The sequence below is a fragment of the Gouania willdenowi genome, chromosome 1 (genome assembly GCF_900634775.1).
Source record: "Gouania willdenowi chromosome 1, fGouWil2.1, whole genome shotgun sequence".
In the NCBI taxonomy this organism is placed as follows: Eukaryota; Metazoa; Chordata; class Actinopteri; order Blenniiformes; family Gobiesocidae; genus Gouania; species Gouania willdenowi.
In genome coordinates this window covers 32,382,935-32,404,570 of record NC_041044.1, presented here as the reverse complement: position 1 = coordinate 32,404,570, position 21,636 = coordinate 32,382,935, and the positions used below count along the sequence as shown (strand labels likewise).

Below are 21,636 nucleotides of genomic sequence, written 5' to 3'. Positions count from 1 at the left end.
GGACCCCTCCCTGGTGAGGCGTTCAGGGCATGTTCCATCAGTAGGAGAACCCAAGGTGGCACAAGGATACGCTAAAGGGGTCAATGTCTCTTGGCTGACATGGGAACGTATCAGCATCCCCCAGGAAGCACTGGACAAAGTGGTCGGGGAGAGGAAGGTCAAGACTTCCCTTGTTAGGATGCTGCCCCAATGAACCCACCATGGGCAAGCAGGAGAAGACAGATGGATGGATGTAGGTAATCTATTGGAGCATTTATTACAATGAATATACCTGAACCTGAGCTTAAAAAATAACATGTGTGAATCAAATACTACATGGAAAACTACAGTAAGTCTTCACTGAGATGCAAAGACTTGACACTGAAAAAAACAAATTTAGCTAATTTTTTGGAGGATTTTTCTTTTTCAATGACATCATGGCAGAGGGGGAGGGATATGTTATTATTGAGCATGAAAAATGGTTTAAAAAAAAAAAACATAAAAATGATTTGCACTCTAATTATTTTATTACTTTTTTTTTTTTTTTTTTTTAAAAGTGATTACACATTTTATGTTATTTTTAAGAGTTTTGAAGAAAAAGAATCACAATTCTTCAAAGGGGGGTGTAACAGAAAAAGTTTGGGAACCACTAATCTAGAGCCTGATATTTTGAACTGTTGGAAATTTCAGGACTAAAAGGACTTACATTAAATAACAAATATCATTTCCACAGCCTCTCCATAATATATATCTTAGACTTAGAGCAAAGGAAAGGGTTGGAAAAAGAGAAAAGTGATTGCTCAAAAACAGTTATTGACCCAAAACAGTTGTAGTTATTTTGCAATTATTGGTTATATTTCATGATATTAATGACATCTCTTCAATATTATTGGGCAGGTTAAGTTCAATCATTTACACTGGCTTGAACCAACACCTGCTGTAAGCCGTTTGTGTCCTCCCAAATGCTACATTTATTATTAATTAACGCTCTCACAGGGACTTGCAGTGTGCCTGTTCGTCCACACAGACCTACAGTAAAATAATCTACGTGGCACAGGCACTTCAATAGATTTTAATGCTACTTGATTAAAGCAGTTGAAACAATGAAAAGCTGATAAGAAATGCCATGGTTTTATAATTGTTGTTGTTGTTTTTTAAAGAAATAACTTGGGTCAGTTATTTCAAAGTTGCGATAGACCAAACCTTCAGGCAGCAGATGAATATGATGAATATCAAAACATACAAAAATAGTTTGAATAACTACTCACTTCATGCAAAATATAATTTGCATTATAGGACCACAGTCCCATGACAAGTCAATTGGTATGCCTTTAACAAGTATGTGTATTTAGCTGAGGACAAAAATAAGATCATGCAGAAATACTTGTGAAATGAAGAGGAAATTTTCCCCTCAGGGAAATAAGCACGCTTTTCCACACACAAATGTGACTCGACTCTGTTCTACATTAAATGTGCATCAACAGTTGGCCAGCATTCCACATTGACACACTAACTAAGATTAGCAGCTGTGGAACGTTTGACTCTCGGTGATAAGACAGGAGTATGAACATTTTTCCAACAACATGAAGCCCTGATATAAAGCACACAGTATCTCAACAGCTTTCAAGTTCGGGAGTTCAATGGGAGGAGACGATATCCGCCCCCTTTAAAGAGGAGATGCTTGATACAGAGCTCTCATTCAGATAATCCATTTCTGTAATATGCAGCACATGAAATCAAATTACCAGGCAATCATGCTTGGCTCTTGTTTACAGGGCGACTTGTTCTTTTGTCCCTGAGCATCCCCTGACTTGTTTATGGCCATGTAATGAGGTGAAACATTGAGGAAAATTGTGTACGTGTGTGCGTGCTTGTGTGTGTATCATTGCACAATTCGAGGAAACAGACAGATTCAATATGTCACAGTTTGTGTCTGGATGAAGTCATTATGTCTGAGACAGGCCTGCATCTCTTCAGCACACACGCACACACACACGCGCGTGCGCGCACACACACACACACACACACACACACACTTCTATAGCAACTCCAAACAAACAGTCTGAGTAATAACTGACCCCACCCATGTTGAGAAAAGGAAGAAAAGGAGAACCTGACGCAAAATAAGATGCATGTGCATGAAGGCAGATAGTCGCAAACATTGGGTACAATACAAAAGATTCTGTTGTTGTCTTTTGTTGCTCATTCATGGCTAATGGCTAGAGCTTTTATTGAACCTAAGATAACAGTGAATTCAAATGTTGAACCCAAGATGGTTTTAACAAACTTAAAAGCTTCACAGGTTGTTCATCAGTTGCTCTATACGTCTCGATACTTAACAATGACCAACAAAAAAAACAGAAATTAGAAGCATGAGAAATATCAATTTTGAGAAAGTGCCTTGGGAAGAAAAAAAGTCAAAAAGGTTCTAGTGTCAATAAGTTTTTGCCTAGTAATATAAAGGATATAGATTTAAATAGTTTTAAAAAAAAAAAAGATTGAAGAAAAAAATACAGGATGACAAATGTTAACTGCTTATATCACAATGCCTGTTTTTCAAAAGGCACATTAAGAAGTAAAAGAAACGCTTCACATGTGAGAAAGACACAAATTGATTTAAAAAAAAATGAATTTCACAATAAGGATGGTGAAACTTGGGGGGAAAAAAAACCTCATCCCATAAACATTTTCCCATCGCAGAGGTCAAAAACTCAAACCATCTGGACCACACATCAATGCATCAGCATCAAGGCCTTTTTATTCTGCTAAGATCTCCAGAAACTGAGAAAAATACACAGCATCAACAGCTCCAAAGCTTTGAACCAAAATCAAAGCCTGTTATTGAAGCTTTGTAAAATTAAAGGTCAGTCATTGTGAACACATCTATAGATTTAAAACACAGTCAAATCTTTTTCTCATTATGGCAGTTCTGACTTCTTTACTTTCTCAAACTAACTGCGACTTTTTACATTTTATTACAAATGGCAAAACCAAGACGTTGGGACTTTAGCTTGTTTGAAAAAAAAAAGCCAGTGAAAAAAACTTAACCGAGGGCTCTGGCATCAACTATACACTGACTGCTTTCTGAGAATCCCAAATAGAGATAGACACAAACAAAAACTCTGCAACCACTAGTTTTGGTACTTCCTTCTTCTAGCAGAGCCAACAGTCCACCATTAAAAGATTAAATACAACTCAGGACTCTTCCTTTGTCATCGGATATTGGATGTTGCTAAAGTTCCTGACTAACATGTGTTGTACAGCAATGTAGAGAGACCAGAAAGCAACTTTGTTAACAGGCTATTTGAAATTACTTTCGCTCTTTGTAGCTCAGATGTTCAGAATGAGCTGTGTTAAACAACAATAAAGTACTTTTTGGCGATTACCTTTCAACTCTTCGTAACTTTCCCACCGGGGAGTTTAATCAGGGCCACGGATCACACCTTGGTGTAGTACTTTTGAAGTGGCTGTGGGCATTGGGGGCAGCTTTTACAGAGCATGGTGGGTACACAGACATCAACGGGATCCGAGGTAATGACTACCCTGTACTAGAGCAGAAGATCTTCAAGACCTGACATGGGCCAAGTTGATTTCAGTCTTAATTTCTATATTCTACATGGGCTGGGGTCAAGTTTGGGCACTGAGTGGTTTGGTAATGCGTTTTAATAAGCGCGAGAAAGATGAAAAAACGGATGCTGACAAGATTAATCAAAGGTTGGCCTCTAGAAAATGAATAAATTATGTTTAAAAACATATAAACAACTCGTTCTTGAGCTGTGTATGTGCACAAATTTTAACAGTGTCCAAATGTAACAATATGAGCTTTAAAAAAAAATCTTCTCATTCAGGTTCGGACAAGTTTAGGCTGTATTCTGTCGGGCTTGGGTCGCGTCGACCTTTTGAGGCCCGATTACAACTCTATCCTGCACTTAAAGTGCCTAGAGCTGTTGTTGGGTACTCGATACGCAACCTTTATGTCTGCAAACTACAAGGTCCTATCCACTACCTTAATCTCATATAGGATTAAGGTGAACTTTGTAAAATGCACTTTTGAGGGTACATGACATATCAAAAAAGATAATCAACCAACAAGGACAGTAGGTTAACGTTATTTATTATTGATTTTGAAACATAACTAGTTTCTAGAGATGTCCCGATGTACAACTTTTTCACTTCCGATATGATATCGATATGGCAGCCTTGCATATGCGCCGATACCAATATCAATATCGGATCAGGACACCTCTATTATTTTCCAACTTTTGTTGTAAAAACTGCCATTTTATTCTTAGACTTCGATTCAAAATAAGAGGCTGACTGAGCATAACGACTAGGTTTCTCATTGTCACATTCATTTATCACAGCTAGCATCAGTAAAGTGAATTTGTCACTCACCTCAGTAAAGTAACAGGCTTTTCTAGTCTTCCTCTCTACAACAGCTGCCAACCCTATTCTTTTGTTTGTGTACCATGATGGTGATGATGTTAATATCATATCTTTAACCCAGTTTGACACCTGTATATTGCAATGGCCCAAATGCTGTTGAACTTTCATCCACAAATGAATAAAACCTACAAACCCAAAGGGAATACATAGGTCATTCCTCTCTAAGTCTACCCAAAGTGGTCTTTAGATTGTGTATTCTCTAAAGCAAAGCACTGTAAGGTCTGAAGTTATACTTTGTTTAGTTCTGAGCCCATTCCCACCACAACAGGAAAGTTTCACCCCTTCTGTAGTTTTGTCTGACTGTTCAATAACATGCTGCTGGATGGAAAAAATAGCCAGACTTTGCATGCATGTGCGCGTGCATATCAGTGTGTCGCTCTACATTTCCAGGTCTGCCAGGCCAAAGCCTCAGGGGTTTTTGACAGAAAGTGGTACAAAGCACCGATCACTGAGAGTAAGGTTATAACGGCAAGCGGGCAAAATGAAAATGGTCATATAAAACTGAAAAAAGGTTTAGTTCCATAGTTGGTTGTACTGTTGCTGAAAATAAGCAGTGCCACAATCTGTGTACTACTTTCAAACTGAGCTAATTTGAGTGTGTTACAGTAGAAACGATTTCATGCTTGGAATAAAATAATCTCCCAAGAAGCAAGAATTATTGAACATTAGAAAGTCAGAATGAATGAAAAAACTTTATTTGCCCTGAAATGAGAAGGGATTGTTAAATCCACACATTTTTCAGAATGACAATAGAAGATTCATCTTGGGACACCTTTCCAATTAGTCGAATACTTATTCAAATGTTTGCTCTAATCGCAGATATACAGTATTTTTTTTAAACATGCATCCAACGTGGATTAGTTTCTATGAAAAAATTTTTTTTAAAAATATTATTATCACTATATTATTATATTGGCATTATAAAGGTTGGAAGCACTACGATAAAGGATTATTGTAGTCATCAGGCACCTGACTCACAGATGTTCAAAGAAAACATGTCTATCATGAGTTACTGCAGAGGAGTAAATACTGCAGTGATATCAGGAGATTACTGTCGTGGCTGATACAGTAATGATGTTTCAAAGCCATTTTGATAAACCGGTAAATGTTATTTGAAATCAGCCCTTTGAAAATCTAGCAATTCCAACCCATGTCTAATGTCCTCCATTGGTTGTCATTTCTGGTCTTGGTCTCTCTTTTGTGTCTGTTCTCTTATCAGTGTTATTTTCCGGCTGCCCACATACACAGCCAGCAATGCTTCAATGTCTCCCTCTATTTCCATGACAGTAGGCGACTCCATGCATGTGAGTGTGTAGAGGAACGACAGATTTCCCGTCAGGATGTGAGGTCCAGCTGAGGGACAGCAACATTTAGCCAAACGTCACCACTTTTTGCTCACACTATGAGCGCGGGATTTGTGTGTGTACAAGTTTTTGTCTCATTGTGCTGGAAACCTTTTTGTTTAATTGTCTATGCCCTGGTTGCTTTGATCACTGGGCGTACATACTTCACTTTATGGGAGGTGTACCATGGAAATGGAAAGTTCTGGCCCAACATTAAAGAGAGTCATCGAGAGGATTGTCATCCAAACATGCAGAGACAGCACAACTGCAGTAGCTAGTTCTGTGTTTTTATTGCCCCCGGAATAAAGTGGAGAGTAATAAATGTTTATCAAAGACAGTAAAATGAGAACATATTCAAAGGAAACTTTAAACCTGTATTAATAATAAAATAACATCAGTCATCTCCAGTATTACAAAAGGTATAATTAGCTTTTGGTGTTTCACCAAGAAGGCCCAGCTGTTTCCTTACATACCCTTAACATGACCCTTACATTCAAGGTCACAAACTCCCATTCTTCCCTGCCAGGATGGACTAAAAAGATCCCGAAAAGAAAGCAAAGTAGTTGTATGGTTATATCATTGTTCCTGCCAAGAAACGTGCAGCGTGACACACAGTCACCACAGTGACCAAAACCTAGTTTTGCATTCAGGATTTTTGACAATTACAATTTTTTTCCAGATTTCATCGTCAAATTCTCAGAATTTACACAGCAGTTTGTTTTAAAAGCTTTTTATTCTACTTTGACATTGGAAAGTCAAAGTGTTTTTTACCTGGGCAATCAAATACTCACTCTCTGATATTCGTGTGAGCATTTAGTTTAATGTATTTTATATTCAAAGACAATTTTGACACTTTTACAGTAAACTCAAAGCATGCCAGCAGAACCCTCCTCTTTGTCACTGTCAGCTAAAGATAAACAGGGTGCAAGCCACCAGGTCTAATGACAGCTATCATAAATCTCCTGGCTTTAAGTCTTTTAAAGGCCAAGCAAAGTAAAGCAACCAAATTGAAAAGTTCACAAAACTTATATTGAATAAAAAGCATGAAGGATTTTGAACCATCAGACTTGGATTTCTGATTAATGCCCTAGAATAAATATCCCACTCATGTGATTACAAGTAAAGTACAGTGGATAAAACCCTCTTAGGTTACCTAGAAAGTCTGCTGTGTTTGGACTGGTGTGAACACACAAAGTCTAGAATGGATCCGGAAAGAAAATTCTAGAGTGCACGTTTTGGCTGGAATCGGAGTGTTTCAAAACAAAGTCTAGATTCTAGAGGGATTCAGTGCTGTGAAGATATACTCTCTCGGTTGGACCAAACATTGAAAATATCGAAGATAACGTAGAACACAAGACATTGAGGGTGGGCAGCGTATCGGCTATGGCGCAAAATAAGAAAACACCTATGAAAATCTGGGCTCAGATTCAGCCCAAGTCCAGGAATATCCCAGTGGGAAAGCAACCTAAGGTTTTCTTTAAAACTGAAAGGTTCATTCTTAAGAGAACTTTAAAGGGTTGTTAAATGTGTTTTAGATTAGTTTCATTGGTTATATACTATTGATACTAAAATATTGTCAGCATGACTGAGATTCAAAACTGAGCAAATTTATGACTTGAAAATGTACTATTAACTTTTTCATAATGTGTGTGTATCTTACATGTAAGATGCTAGCATCACTGCTTCCTAGCTAGAGGACACGGGTTTGAATGCATGCATGCAAATTGTTGTTCTAATTCATTTAATTTCAAAGCCTGTGTCCTAAAAATACATTCTCATGTGATGGAGGTCATTGTGTTCAGAGAAGGAGATCCAAGAGTTCCAGCTGAGTTCGCCGCAAATTCATCCAGAGCCTGGAGTGCATTGTCACTTTGGATTAGACATGACCTCACATAGATGACAGTGGGGAAAAAGACAAATGGTAACAGGGATGACCTCAATCAAGGCCTGTTGCTGCAATATCCTGGCTCCTGGAGTGTTGAGTATGTGCTACAGATTTGCAACTTTTACCAAAAACATATCCCTAACACTGAAGTAACTTTTGTACATTTAAATCTTTTGCAACCTATTTAAAGTCCATCACTAGGATATTTTTCCACAAAAAATTATTACAGAACCATATCTCCTTCCACATTTTTAGCTCAATTGATAATAATAATAATTATTATTATTAGTAGGCCTGTTTTTACTGCATATTTGTCTGTTATCTTTATTTACTCCTGAAATTGTTTAAATGAAAGTTAATGTTCGATGGATAATGGACTACCTAAATTTCCAGATGCTTTAGCATTTCGCTTCATTTTATGTATTCCCCAAGAGCAAGCTACTGTGTTATAGACCAGTGAATAAAAAATCATCTGTGGACCAGAAAAAGAAGAACAGCTTGTAAAAGTTCAGACTCAGACTTGACTCCATTTATAAGCTGCTTGATGGAACACACAGGACTGTTTCTGCATAAATGAGAACTTTTTCCCCCATGGCACTGCACTGCACCAATATCACGTTCTTGTCCTGCCCTCTGTTTAAGTGATCACCAAAAATATTGCCGACAGCACAGTGGGATCATGGTGGAACTACTACTCAAAAACAGGCATGAAAAGATCTTTCCACATTTAAAATGAAAGCAGGGAAGATTTAAGACAGGCGCGTGGGCGATGCATATCTGACCATACATTCAACATGGAAAAATGATCTCCAAATTTAATCAAATCTCTTTGATTAGCAGCCAGCACTTTTATTTTATCAGAGAACAATACTGGGAAAAAACAGTTTTGGGGCTTTGCTTTAGAAAAAAAAAAGTGAGGGAACTAATGTTTTACCCAACAAATTCAAGTTTTACTTTCTGTGTTTATTTCTATTGATTTTGCAGGTCTGTGTAATTATGTTTATGTCTCAATGGTGAGAAAAACTTAGGTATACAGAGAAAACCCAAATATGTTTTAGTAAAACATGCAAACTTCACAGTGAGAGGTCCCCTAGTTTAACCAAGGAGCTAAACCAATGCCCTCACTCAGCAAGGAAGCTTATGTGCTGTGAGGAATTTTTTTTTACCTGTACGTTTCTGACTTCCTCAGATCTGACTTTTCTTGTTTGTCTTTATTGTGCCCCTCTTGTGGTCATTCCGTTGCCTGCCTCTCTGCATCTCCTCTTTTCTCTCGCCTCGAGCCTGTGTGTGCATCCATCTGTCTCTAATCCTCATCCTGTACGGCTCACTGAAACTTCAACGTTCCTTTGTTCCCTTCTTTGTTCAGCGTCCAGTAAAGGGTGTCTACCTCTGCCCCCCTCCTCTCTGTATCTCTTTCATCCCACAATCTAACATTTACCTTTTTTAAACCACTTTCACTTTTCCTGCATACCTGGAACTATCCAATCCACTGCTTTATTCATTCCTAATCAGTCTTTCATCAGTACAACAAGTCATCCCTGTCTCTCACACTTTGTGAACATTGCATTGTCCTGGCAGCCTCTGCTGTCCTGCATTGTTGGAAAATAACCGAGCGTCCACAGGTGTCTGAGGAATTTTAATGACTTCCATAACTCCAGCTCCGTCACCTGCCAGACCCCCAGCAGCGTACGGGAAGCAAAAGACTTTAAGCAAGGCAGATTAGCGGTGGTAATGATGAGTTTTGGGAGTGTAAGGCAAGTAGTATCCTTTGAAGCGTAAAGAGGCCAGCAGGACACTACATGAGTGAAGTCCAATAGAAAAACAATCAATAGAGTTCACCTATCAGATTCATATGTACTTACTTTGTAGTCTCTTCTAAACTACTTTACATCAGAAACAGCATGCAGGTGGATTTAATAGAACACACAAGTATACTGCTTTATAATGTAAGTGATAGGGTCAACTCAAAATCTCAATAATTACTGCAGCAGGAAAACCTGTATGACTCTAGAGTTTTGGCGTCAGTAACATCTGACTCAACTCCCAGCTGGCAGTCAACCAATAACTAGCCTCTTGTTTTTAAGGAAGGGAAACACTGAAAAATCCCCATAACTCTATATACTCAATATGTGCCCTATTACTAAAATGTTATGTTAAAAATAAACAACTAGGACAGTTTACGTACAGAAATATCTAGTTTTTAACAAACCAATATATATTATGTGATTTATACAACCTTATTCTAAATATGGAAATATGTATCCAATGTCTCTCCTAGCTAAAAGCTGCAACATGTAGAATCTCACTGGTGGTTTATGTTTACGAGAGGAGAAAAAGGCACTGCGCTTCAGCAGGCAGTGAAACTCACCGAGTTGGATGTGTTGCTGGTGGGTCAATGCAGCATTAGCCAATCAGGACGCAGAACACAATGTGCATGCGTTCATTAGCTGTAAAAAAAAATGCATCCAAAATTGCACTGTACAAAAAATCTGCGAAACACAAGAGGTGAACCGCGTTATAGCGAGGGACTGCTGTATACATACACTTGAAGTTTTATACATAGGGCTGACATTACGCTGTCATTATTATGACATGACACCTGTCATTAGCATAAATAAGGTGCCATGAAGGCTGTCTTTAAGTGTCATTTGTTACCCTAACAAACTATGTGGCTCTGGAGCCTCATGTGGCTCTTTGACTCTTTTGCAATGGCTGCCTATAGCTTTGAAAAATGTTGAAATAAAGGCAAGGCAAGGCAAATTTATTTGTATAGCGCATTTCATACACAAGGCAACTCAATGTGCTTTACATGATAAAACATCCAATTGTTTAAAATCAATAAGAGCATCTAAAATCATCAGTAAAATCAATTCAAATCATCAACAAACACATTACAGCAACAACATGACCAAAAATCTCCCTCTAAATCATACGCAGTAGAGAAAAAAAGTGCCTTTAACTTTGACTTGTATGGAATCAACCACGCTCCCCCCTCCCTTACCTGTTTCGAATCCACCAGCATCCTTGTGAACTTGCATGACTGTTATTGGGTTATTCAAGAATTTTCTGATGTTTTCGTGACTGAAAGCACGTATCCCTCTGCATTTATTTTCCATCCTGAGCAGCGCATCGCAAGTTTCCGGTTGCTACAGCTTTGAAGTTTTAGGGTTAACAGTGTCGAAAATCCAATGATTCATCTGATTAATGATTTTTGTGGTTGTTGTTGTTGTTGTTTTTGTTGTTGTAAAGAGATGCAGACAATATTAGAATATTACAGAAAACAGACAGAACTTTTGTTTTTCAGTAATGACATCTAAAAGGGGATTTGGGTGCTTTGAAGCAGAATTGAAACAGAATTTGAAAAGTACTGAAATGGAAACCTGTTGGCCTTTATCAATGAAGGCCATTCAACAGACACGTCTGGTATGCATGACGCTAGTTCAAGACACCTCGGCTTCGAAATGCAGAAATGTCTATTTGGTATTTTGTATTCTGCATTTAATGATATGGAGCAGACAAAAACTATCTAGGAAGTGCTGTCAAGGAGAGACTGACAGTCAGATGAAAAAACTCTTGTGAAGGGCGTATTTTAAAGGGGGCATGACCCAAAGACCGTCAGGGTGAACTGCAGGGATCTGGGACCTGGAAGAAGGCTTGTGGGGGAAGGGGGTTGGCTGTTTCTGCCAAAGGCCAACTCTGGGAAATAAATTTAAAGAAGTGCTTTTGTCAGGTTAAACACTGGGACTTTTTAAAATAGTGGCAAACTACAGAAAGAGCCCACTGATGCATGAATCATCCCATTCAAGCAAGAGACTATTACATTTTATGGCCACCTGATTTACACAACTGTTTTGTTCATCTTCAATTGCACAAACTGCTGTATTCCAGCATTGAAGTTTTCCAACGCCTAGCCAGCTTTTTGCCATCATTAGCAGCACATTAAGGACATATATATACACTGTTTAATGCTCATTAAACAGCGGTGGAGACACAGGCAAGTCCAGTGTTTGGATTTGAAATCTCTGCAGATATGTTTTTCTTTCCCTCTCAACCCAGGACCAGCTGCAGAGGAAATGACAATACAAAGAAAATTACAGCATATTTCCATAACAACTCCTCCAACCAAATCACTTGTACAGCCTAGCTGTCTGTTTCTTTCAACATTTATCTAAAAAAAGAGTAAAGTAAAATTTCTTAATCTGCACACCCCTTCAAGGAGGCGCAATGCTGTAATCTTTCACTGATATAACCAATATATTTCTGTTTCTTCCACAAACTCAGAAAGCTAACATGCAAAAGGAATCTTTTCCACAACTTTATGTTTAGAGTGATGAGTACCCTTATGCCCTGAATGGAAGAAAGTTGGGACATGTTCAAGTATGACTCAACAATCAACCTTTTGCATTGAAATTTTACTATAATGCATCTGCGATAGTGTTTTGTCATTTTCCGATAACAAATCAACTGCTTTAAGTCATCAAACTTCAACATCTGTCATGAGCAATCTGTTTTTGCCTAAAACTGAACTGCCCATTGTGAGCGCTAACCTTGGAAATAAAGTGAACTATGGTTTTCAGTAACTGTTAGTGATTTTGTTTATAATACAATCTCTTGTCGCAAATGCCACTTTGGTTGAGAAAATCCTTCTTTCCTGTTTTGATAATGCTTTCCTAAATAGACAATGGCTCGGCCTAAAAAACCTCGATGATTTTTTTCTCTAAAAAACCTCTGCTTTCTGCTTTGTTTCAGTCAAACATCAAACCCACGCTTGCTTTTGCTCTGAGATTTTCACCTCCGCTCTGGTGGAATTCCCTTGATGGGAGGTGTGGGACATCAAACTGAGCTCCATCCACATTGAACTTTCTGCTCATATATCCAGTCCTAGACAGGAGTAACCCCATCCTTGTTTCATTAATAACTTCCAGGCTTTACGTAAGGGGTGGTGAGAAAGAAAGAAAGAAAGAAAGAAAGAAAGAAAGAAAGAAAGAAAGAAAGAAAGAAAGAAAGAAAGAAAGATACATTTGTGGAAACTAATGGGGAAGTTTTATCAAGAAAAAGGAGGGCTTTGAATACTTAAACGCTTTGTTTGGTACAGCTAAATGTTTTAAGCTACTTATCTGTGAGTACTGTGTCATTTACCGATACGATTCATTTGAATCATTATTATAACTAGTCGCAATTCAGCATAAAGTAGTCTGTCAACTCCTCAGTCAATAGAATTGTGTCCTGAGTGTTATCCTTTGTTTAATTTTTGTTGACTTTTCCTGACTTTATGTCCCTGGTGTGTTAACAGCAGCCTCTCGAAGGATTTGTGTTAATGTAGATGAGGCTTATGTGAGTCGTGATTTAGTGCAAAGATTCGACTCTTTAAGTGAGTTTTTGATGAACTGACAAACTTTGCTTGATGCTGCTGTAGATTTGATGTGAAATGCTGTGACTGTCACTCTCACATTAGGTTCTACCATGCTGAAATGGAAAGGCTACATTTTCAATAGATATATATATTATAGTATATATAGTTTATTTTGACAGTAATTAATTTTTTTTCAATCGAACTCCAATTTGAAGTGTCACTGTTGTAAAATCATTATTGTATTTGATAATTGTAAAAGAGTAATAATTGTTAAATGATTGGTAGTGTAAATATTTATCTAAAATAGTCTCATAAATGTGTTATCGTTTTGTTAATGAGTTTGACTTTCCACTCAAAGGGTGTTCTTACATCACTTTGATTTATTGATTGACCTAATAGTTCCTTAAATTTAGCTTGCTGAGCATTTTTGTTTTACGTGCACGTTTACACACACTGGTGATGATCAACAAATGTCTTTGCAAGCATCACATTGCCTCATTTATTGTACTTGACAAGATTTTGCTTGTGAAACTGCATGGGTGAGAAGAAATTGTCAAACTACCGTACTAACATGTTCATATTTGAATGGGCCCCAAGCACACAAAGGTTAACAGCCTCTGATTTAGCCTATAAATCTCTTTCAATCCCAACCATCAAAAACTACATCAACTTATTATAGAGTTGCATACCAATGGTTCTTATTACCTATCAAGATATAGAGACATGTCATAAAAATAACATGTCAGCGGATGTAGTCGTAGCATGTAGACAGGTTGTGAAATCTTTCCCATGAACTTTGACCACAGCAGAGCTGTCTATAAAAAGGTGTGGTGAGAACATCACTGGTATCACTGCTTTAACTAAATCAATAAATAATAAATAAAGATTGATTTTAATCCCTGTTTGATAGCTCCAAGATAGAATGGCCCAACCACAGCTAAGGAAAAAACTCCAATTAGAATTTCACCTTTTCACCAAATGTCTGGATTCATCATCAAGAGCACACCACGTGAGGATGTCTGCTGCCTTTACTTACAGATGACACGTTAACAATTACAAACAGTTATACAAGTAAGGAGGAATTAATTCTATAAAATATAAATCAAGTTTAACCAAACACATACATGCACGCACACACGAAGGCAGCTCAGGCAGGCAAAGACTTTGTTCAAGGCTAAATTAAGTTCAGCTGCATCAGACAGCTGGAAACCATGTTGCATGACATAAGCATTGGAAAGCCAGCCAAACTATTTAACACACACAGGCACACACACACACATGCATTCACACATGCACTATTTATCACACACATAAAAACACTAAAGTGGGGAAAAAAAACACGATTTTGTCACTGACAACAAACTGGTTCCCCTGCGTTCCCCTCGAAAGCTCTACGAGGACGGGACTTAATTAAATGGCTGAAGTGCATGATTAGCATGGAGATAGAATGCTGCAAATCTTTCACTCTGAGGAGTGTTTTTCCACCAATAGTTTGACACACAAAAGCTTTCCAGAAAGCAAAAAGAAATCCTCCGCAGAGACCAAACAAAGCCTACAGCAAGGTTCCTGCTTTATTGCTTCTTAGCAAAAGAACTCTGGACAAATATTTGATTAGACCTTTCAAGTCTGATGAGAAGACCGAGGTCGTAACTATAGCAGCAAGACCCAAACACGCAGAACAATCTAACAATCTACACTGTATTCAGAGTTTAATCTAAAAGCTCTGTAGGCAAACACTGACATAAAAAGAGCAATTACATGCAGAATGCAGTCAGTAAAATATGAGTTTTTGTAAAATATGAGTTTTGTTTCTTCAAGTGGAGTTACATTGAGTTGAGACGTGACTTTAGGGGCTGAATGTATAGCAGCTATGCAGCTATACGTTGCACATGATTCAAGCTGCAGAGACTACAGTGTTTCTCTACGGAACTTCCATGATCTCCGAGAGCATCTATAGTTCACCAGTCCCCTCCACAATCCAGAGATATCTGTGGTAGGGGTCACCAAAGGGACAATCACAGTGATTTTGTCTGACCAGCATTTCACGCGCCTGGTGAAACAGAGCAAGAGAGATGAAGATGAGTTGAGAGGAGAAACTGGCCGGCGAGCTACGAAAGTACTGACAGAAGGAGTTCAAGGACTACAGAGAAGTGTTAGGAATTGTGGAAAATGTAAGATTTTACTGGAAACTACTATGCGGCGGTGCGCTCGACTTTATGAAATCTGTGAGGAGTGTGGACAGTACATTCCACTCAATTATTTTTGAGCCTTTATCTCAAGTTGCCTTTTGGGACATACATGCAGACATACATATACTTGCCTGTAGAGAGGAGTTTATTACAGCCTCATATACATTTCTATAATAATGTAAATAATAATATTACAGCAAACAAAGCGCCTTTATCGGGAAAGTATCCAGCTATTCAAATTCAGGTATTGGGATCGTATCCGAAATGAAAAAATGTGAATCGGTGCCATGTTTGAAACAAGTTTGCAGACCGTGAATGCAGGTTTAGTTGATCACATTTTTGAAGAAAAGTAACAGGGCATGGCTGTAGGATGAGATGAGAAACAAGACACTTTAATCTGGGAATTATCCATCAGTAGGATACAGCCACTGTGCTTGTCCTGAACACATCGCTGGTGGATATGTGTTGCATTATCAGCAGTAAAGGTGTAGGCCTTATCTTAAAAGTCACCATGACACTTTTAGGGACGCTCGAGGCCGCATTTAGCAAAACTTGGCCCTCAGGCTCTGTGTATGACACTTCTGACTAAACCGAGATAAACATAATAATAGATAGCAGAGAAATATTTGTACAGTGGAGTGTGGCTAGGCTAGAAACTGTTAAGAAAGTGTAATACATAGTGCAACACTAAATCAGTTCCAGTACAAACAACACTAGATTCGGACCCCAATTTTTGTCTATAAATCTCTTCCAGTTTAGAATCAGATAACCTGCACAGCAGAGGAGAAAACAGGAGCAACAATCTATCATCTCTCTACCGCTAAAATGTTGTTCTGACCAAGATGAAACCTTGGTCATGATGACAGATCTAATGAAGTCATACAACTTTAAAGAAAACCTTCACATCATGAGAAGAGAGCAAATAGACTGCTGGTTGTCCCATTAGTCAGTCACACACTCCTCCATGAAAGGGGGCCTTTCATAAGGACAGGACACAACAGTTAGAAATAGAAGGAAAAAGTCCCTTATATCTCCTTATTAGTGCAGGGCCCACAGCAAATGAAACACCTCTGAATACACAAATTCCCCAAAGCACCTGACTGTTTCACTCCTCTTCTTTCTAAGAAAAGTAAAACAGGAAGCAGCTTTAGAAATCTCTTAAACACAGGAGAATGAACAGGTAGCAGCTCATTTCTTATCATACCGGGACAAACACAGACAACCAACCCCCATTTACAAACTACAGGCACTTGGGCCAACTCCCCCAGAAGCATGCTGACACTTGAGAGGGCGGCAACTCTTATGCGCACACACGGAGCCATCAGAGGCCCATTCAAATCTCCCAGCACTATTATTCTCCACAGTAAAAGAGCTCTCATTCTGAAAGGAGGGAAAAAGGCCTCTGGTATTTCATTTAGTATGCTGAATGCAGTGAAGTTAGCAGTGCAGAAAGTGGCTTAAAGGTTTCTCATAATGACAGAAGATACAAGCAAAAATTAAACATCTGACTAAACTTTCAACACACATTCTTGGATCTGCAGCAGCTGTCAACTATGGGACAACAGCACAGTGCAGCAGTAATAAAGATGCTCACATAAGAGTGAACACAGCATCCATTGATTCAAAGAAAACACACACAAAGAGAAATGAATCAGAAGACATACAGTCAGTAAAGATCCTACAGCACAAACCTTCTGAATGACCAAACGAAGCGCTGTCTACAAATCTTCCTCTTCACTACACTGCTACGATCCACCTGCACTGCAGAGTCCTCAGCCTCTGCTGCTGCCTCTCTCTCTCTCTCTCTCTCTCTATCACGCCTCTCCCATTGGGGCTGAACCTAATGCTAAACTGTTTCGTGGACTGGCCTTGTTCCACCACGCTCCTCCTCCTCCTCCTTCAAGGCGCTACTACGGGCAGCGAAAGCAGCAGCAACTCCGCTAGTAAGCACAATGTCTGTGTCGCAGGAGCTGCCGAGGACTTGCGACTCTGCAAAGAGAGGAGGGGAACTGGAATTCAGAGGCTGCTGATAGTGGTGGAGGGGTCAAAGAGGGAAAGGGGGAGGGGCAGGCCTGATTAAAATTCACAGAGAAACTAACACACACACAAACACACACAGGATGACAGAAACTTGAGGCCTCAGGTGCTTGAATGATAGTTCAAAGATGTTTTTGGATATCCATATCTCAAAGTCCTGTCGTCATTTGACCATAATTTCACAAAAGAAGGAGTTAACAAAGTGAGATTAAAAGACATTTAAATGTGTGATAGGACTTACTTTAGCAGCGTTCCTCATGAAACTCTTAACACTCAAACTCTCCTAACTTTTTTTTTTTTCGAAAGCAAAGCAGAAAAATGTTTCCTTTAGCCAGATCTGACAACACAACCCTCCACTCATTCTCTTGCTGTGAAAGTCCCTCCCTTGCCATTATTCCTCTAAAAGACATCCAGCCGTCCTCTGACAGCAGCTTAACAAGTTCCTCATGGCAGAAATCTACCTTTGAATATAGAGGAGAATTTGATCAACAACACAGAGAAGAGGGCGACATGATTTGGGTATCAAACGGCAAAAACTAGCACAACCAAGGTTTGACTTTAAAAGAAGGGGCTGAACCCATGATGACCAACTAACACCAGGCTGGGAGCTTGCTTGGTCAAGGACCTGGTTTATTGGCCACATTTACATGGGAGCTTTAATTCCTCTTTAAAGCAGAATAAAAGTTAATTCCACTTTAAAATGACCTTGTAAACACTTAATTCCTAATGCTAATTTAATTCCGAATTAAAGTTAAATCCGAATCAGGTTTATTCCGATTTAAATTTTGAATTAAGTAATTCAAAACTACAATCAAAATAAAGGTGAAAACAGTTCTCATGTGGTCTTCTGTGCTACAGCTGACAATAAAAGGTTTGTTGTGTCTTTCTCCCGATAGACGTGATACGTCACGTTCGCCGCGTCCAATCCGAGCCTTCCCAACCCCCAGACCTAAAGCGAAATTGAATAAAGCCGAACAAACCGGTTTTCCATGTAAACCTCAATTTGGAATTACTATTACCATGTAAACACAAAGGGGAACACTTTAATTTTGGATGATTTAATTCAGAATTAAAAAAAACATCATGTAACTATTGCCATTGTCTCCACTCTGTTTTTCCCATTTTGGGAGAACTACTAAATCCAGAAAAATCATCATGCTCAGCACCATTGATGTAAAGAAAGAAATCACAGATTAGTGAGACATGTGGGTCCAGTTTGTTAATTGTGCTGATATAAATTGGGGCCAGGCATAGACATTAAATTAGCATGTGAAAAGCTCACATAGTGACTTTACGTTAGCACAACTAACAAAGCAAAATTCAGCTGAAGGGCTTTCTCACGTTCCTTCTCATGCGATCTTCTTGGCTTTCAACAATCTTTCCTTCATTGAAAGACTTGACTATATGTGACCTTACAGGTTTTGACAGGAAAAGTGATATGAAAGAAAAATATTAAATTGTTTGCTTAAAAAATACTTTTGTGATGTTACACCAATTTTTTGGGGGGGGGGGGGGGGGCAATTCAAGGCAATTGGTTTCTTATTGCTACATTTTTAAAATTTTGAAAGAAACAGAGCTTGGCCTTTTTAGTGATAATGATTAAACACAAGGCAAATAATTATTACTTCTCAAATGGTCACACCCACCTGCTACATAGTAGGCAAATTATCTTGCGTAGTTCTGGGTAACTTCTCTCCTCGTGTCAGTAGCTCAGAGCAGGCAATCCCAAAAAACAAATGGTTAACAGTTAGATTTCACCAGCAATGCTTTAATGCGCCAATGGGCAAATACCTTCACTGATATAGCTGGTGTGAATGAAAATTTTTTTCTGCTGAGAAGGTTCTGTTACTATTAGTTGATTTTGCTTTGCAAGCATCAACATGCAAGTTCTATTTATTTACTTCTTATTTGTCTCTGTCAGATTCTCATGATGAACTTTAAAAAAAAGCAAAACCTGAACAGAAAATACCAGCAAATGACAAACAGTTGTCTTTGTGTCCAGTTTGCCAGACGATCCTGATATATATTGCTTTGAATTTTTATACACAGTTAACGCAGAACTAAATAACTTTTTCAGCTTAATAAATCATTCTCATAGTCCCTCTTAGGGTAATACAAGTATTTATGGGGTGATAAGGGGGGTCTTTCATCCCCCCCTGCTGTCTCTAGCCAGAAAACAGCTCTTGCAAATTTCCTGCCTCCGACCCTGTGGCAGTCTTGCAGCTCTGTTCTTGTTCTCGCGGCAACACGTACTGCTTTAAGATACACACTAAAGGTGCGTTCACACCAAACAAGACTGTAGCAACTGCAGTCACTTCAATGGCCCGTGATGAGACGCTTGAACACAGTGGTGCTTTTTGGTCACTTCATCGCTCCAGTAACGTAATTACCAAGGAGAGAGAGAGAGTGTATGTGTGTGTGTGTGCGTACGTGCGTGCGTGCGTGCGTCTGCGCAGCAGGATGACAGGGGAGACAACTGGCTTACTTACTGAGTTCACTCAGTGAGAATGTACGCTTATTCAAGAATAACTGCTTTAGGGGGCGCGCTAAGCGCAAGTTACTTAGTACTGCTTTAACAAGAGCTAAATCTTGGACATAAATAAATAAATTGACCAAGCTGACTCCTATTTAGATTTGTCTCTTCATACATGCAGACACAGGCTTTTCTAACTGCTGTAAGTTCAAGTATTGTGTCAAAATAATATTTCTGCACAGTTTTATTCATGTTTAAAAATATTGGATTTTGTTTGGAATAATTTGTAGATGACAGCTCAAGGCTTATGTCTGTAAAAGCAAAATTTGAGCCTAAAGGCATTTTGATAAAAATAGCATAAATAAATACACATGAGCCACACATCCACCCTCATAAACTCTCTCCAGCTTTAGACGACATATACCTGTCACAGAATAAAGCTTGCCCTCTGGCCTCCAGGCGGACACCTCAGGCAAAATACTTGCGCTAACTTTAGCACTTGTTTAAGTGAACTATGCGTGGCAGTCTCCAGGAGTTAAAAAAGAAACAGACATTGATAATCTTTATATCCAAAGTAATTAGATATTAATGACTCCTACACCATTTATCAGGAAATTAAGATGAAGCACTGATGCCAAAGTAACAATATCTCCTAGTCAAACTCTTTAAAGCGGGCATACAGTACACTTTGAAATTGTTGGTCCATTTTGAGTCGATTCTTCACTCGTGCGTCTGTTTTTGGAATCGGCCAGAGTCTCGGCTAAATTGTGTGTTGTGCATGGTGTAGTATACACGTGGTCGCGAGAAGCGATTAACACCTCACGACCAGCTCCCAATCAGCAATCGTATGGTCATAAGTAAATCTTGTTCAGTTTTAAAGGCGACGCTTCAGAGTTCTTCTTCTTCTAATTTGTACGTTGCATTTCCGGAAACAAGACCCAAAGTGTTGTGTATGGACGTACAGTTTGAGCAGTGTCGGTCCGTATAGCGTGAGAACATGAATCGTGAGCTGCGCACATTCAGACTGCAATTGAGTCGCACAATTTAAGCTGGAGCTGAGTACAACAATTGAAAAAAATCGCAGTGTCTGCCCGCCTTTAGGAAATACAGATAAACGAGCACTGAGGATCAAAGACACAGTGGCCAGTCATGAAAAATATGATTTAAATCTGACTTTTCAAGCAGTACCATCAGATAAGAAAATGTTGAAAATGGTGGAACACGGTTACTTTACTGTCCTTAGAAGTTTGGCTATAATTAATTTCTATGAAATAGCTTAAAGGGGAAAAAAAGGCAAGGAAATTTATACCCCATTATTAATTAACACGCATCTGTGAGATAAGCATGTGGGTTCCATGAAAACTTTGCCAAATGTTCTCCACCATGCTATGTGCTATTTTATAGTATTTTATTTGCCTGTTATATAGCATAGAATTTAAGCATAAATTCTTAGCTTATGTCTTGTTTTTAGAGCACACAGGTAAACACAACTGGGCTTTAAATAAACATTTCATGAATTAAACATCATGCAGTGTAGATAATTAAAGTTGACAAAATGACTCAAAGCGTTACTAATTATGCAGATTTTTGTCCAGAGCTGTTGGATATATTATGTTTATGGCCTGAGGCAACCTTGCCAGTATGGGGTGTGGGGTCACCCAGCCTTTGTGGGAATAATCAGAGGGGGTGCTTTCTTTAATTCCCGATGTTGACTCCAACACCAAGTGACAGCGGTAAACATGGTGTTTCACTAATAAGTCTATGTCTGGAACAAGGTCAGGAGGTGCCTGTAATTGTTCAAATGTACACTGTGAAAGGAAAGAGTTAGAAATCTCAGCATGATGCTTATTTTCAGGGTGACACGTCTTGACTTTAAATTTAATAAATGCAACAAGGCCTTCTGTGAAGGCTAAACAACGGAACAAAAAATG

General features: G+C 38.8%; 1 protein-coding gene across 2 annotated transcripts in view; it reads right to left on the bottom strand.

The window, feature by feature from the left end:
• The window catches only part of add3a (adducin 3 (gamma) a), a 97,041-nt gene that overhangs the window by 56,317 nt on the left and 19,088 nt on the right, over window positions 1-21,636 (bottom strand). Inside the window, exon 1 of one of the 2 annotated variants that reach the window (XM_028457324.1) lies at window positions 16,887-17,134. The exons of the other annotated variant lie outside the window; for it this stretch is intronic. The gene's annotated coding sequence lies outside the window, so the exon portion shown is untranslated. Of the gene's footprint in view, window positions 1-16,886; window positions 17,135-21,636 lie in introns of those variants that run through there. 2 annotated transcript variants of the gene reach the window in all.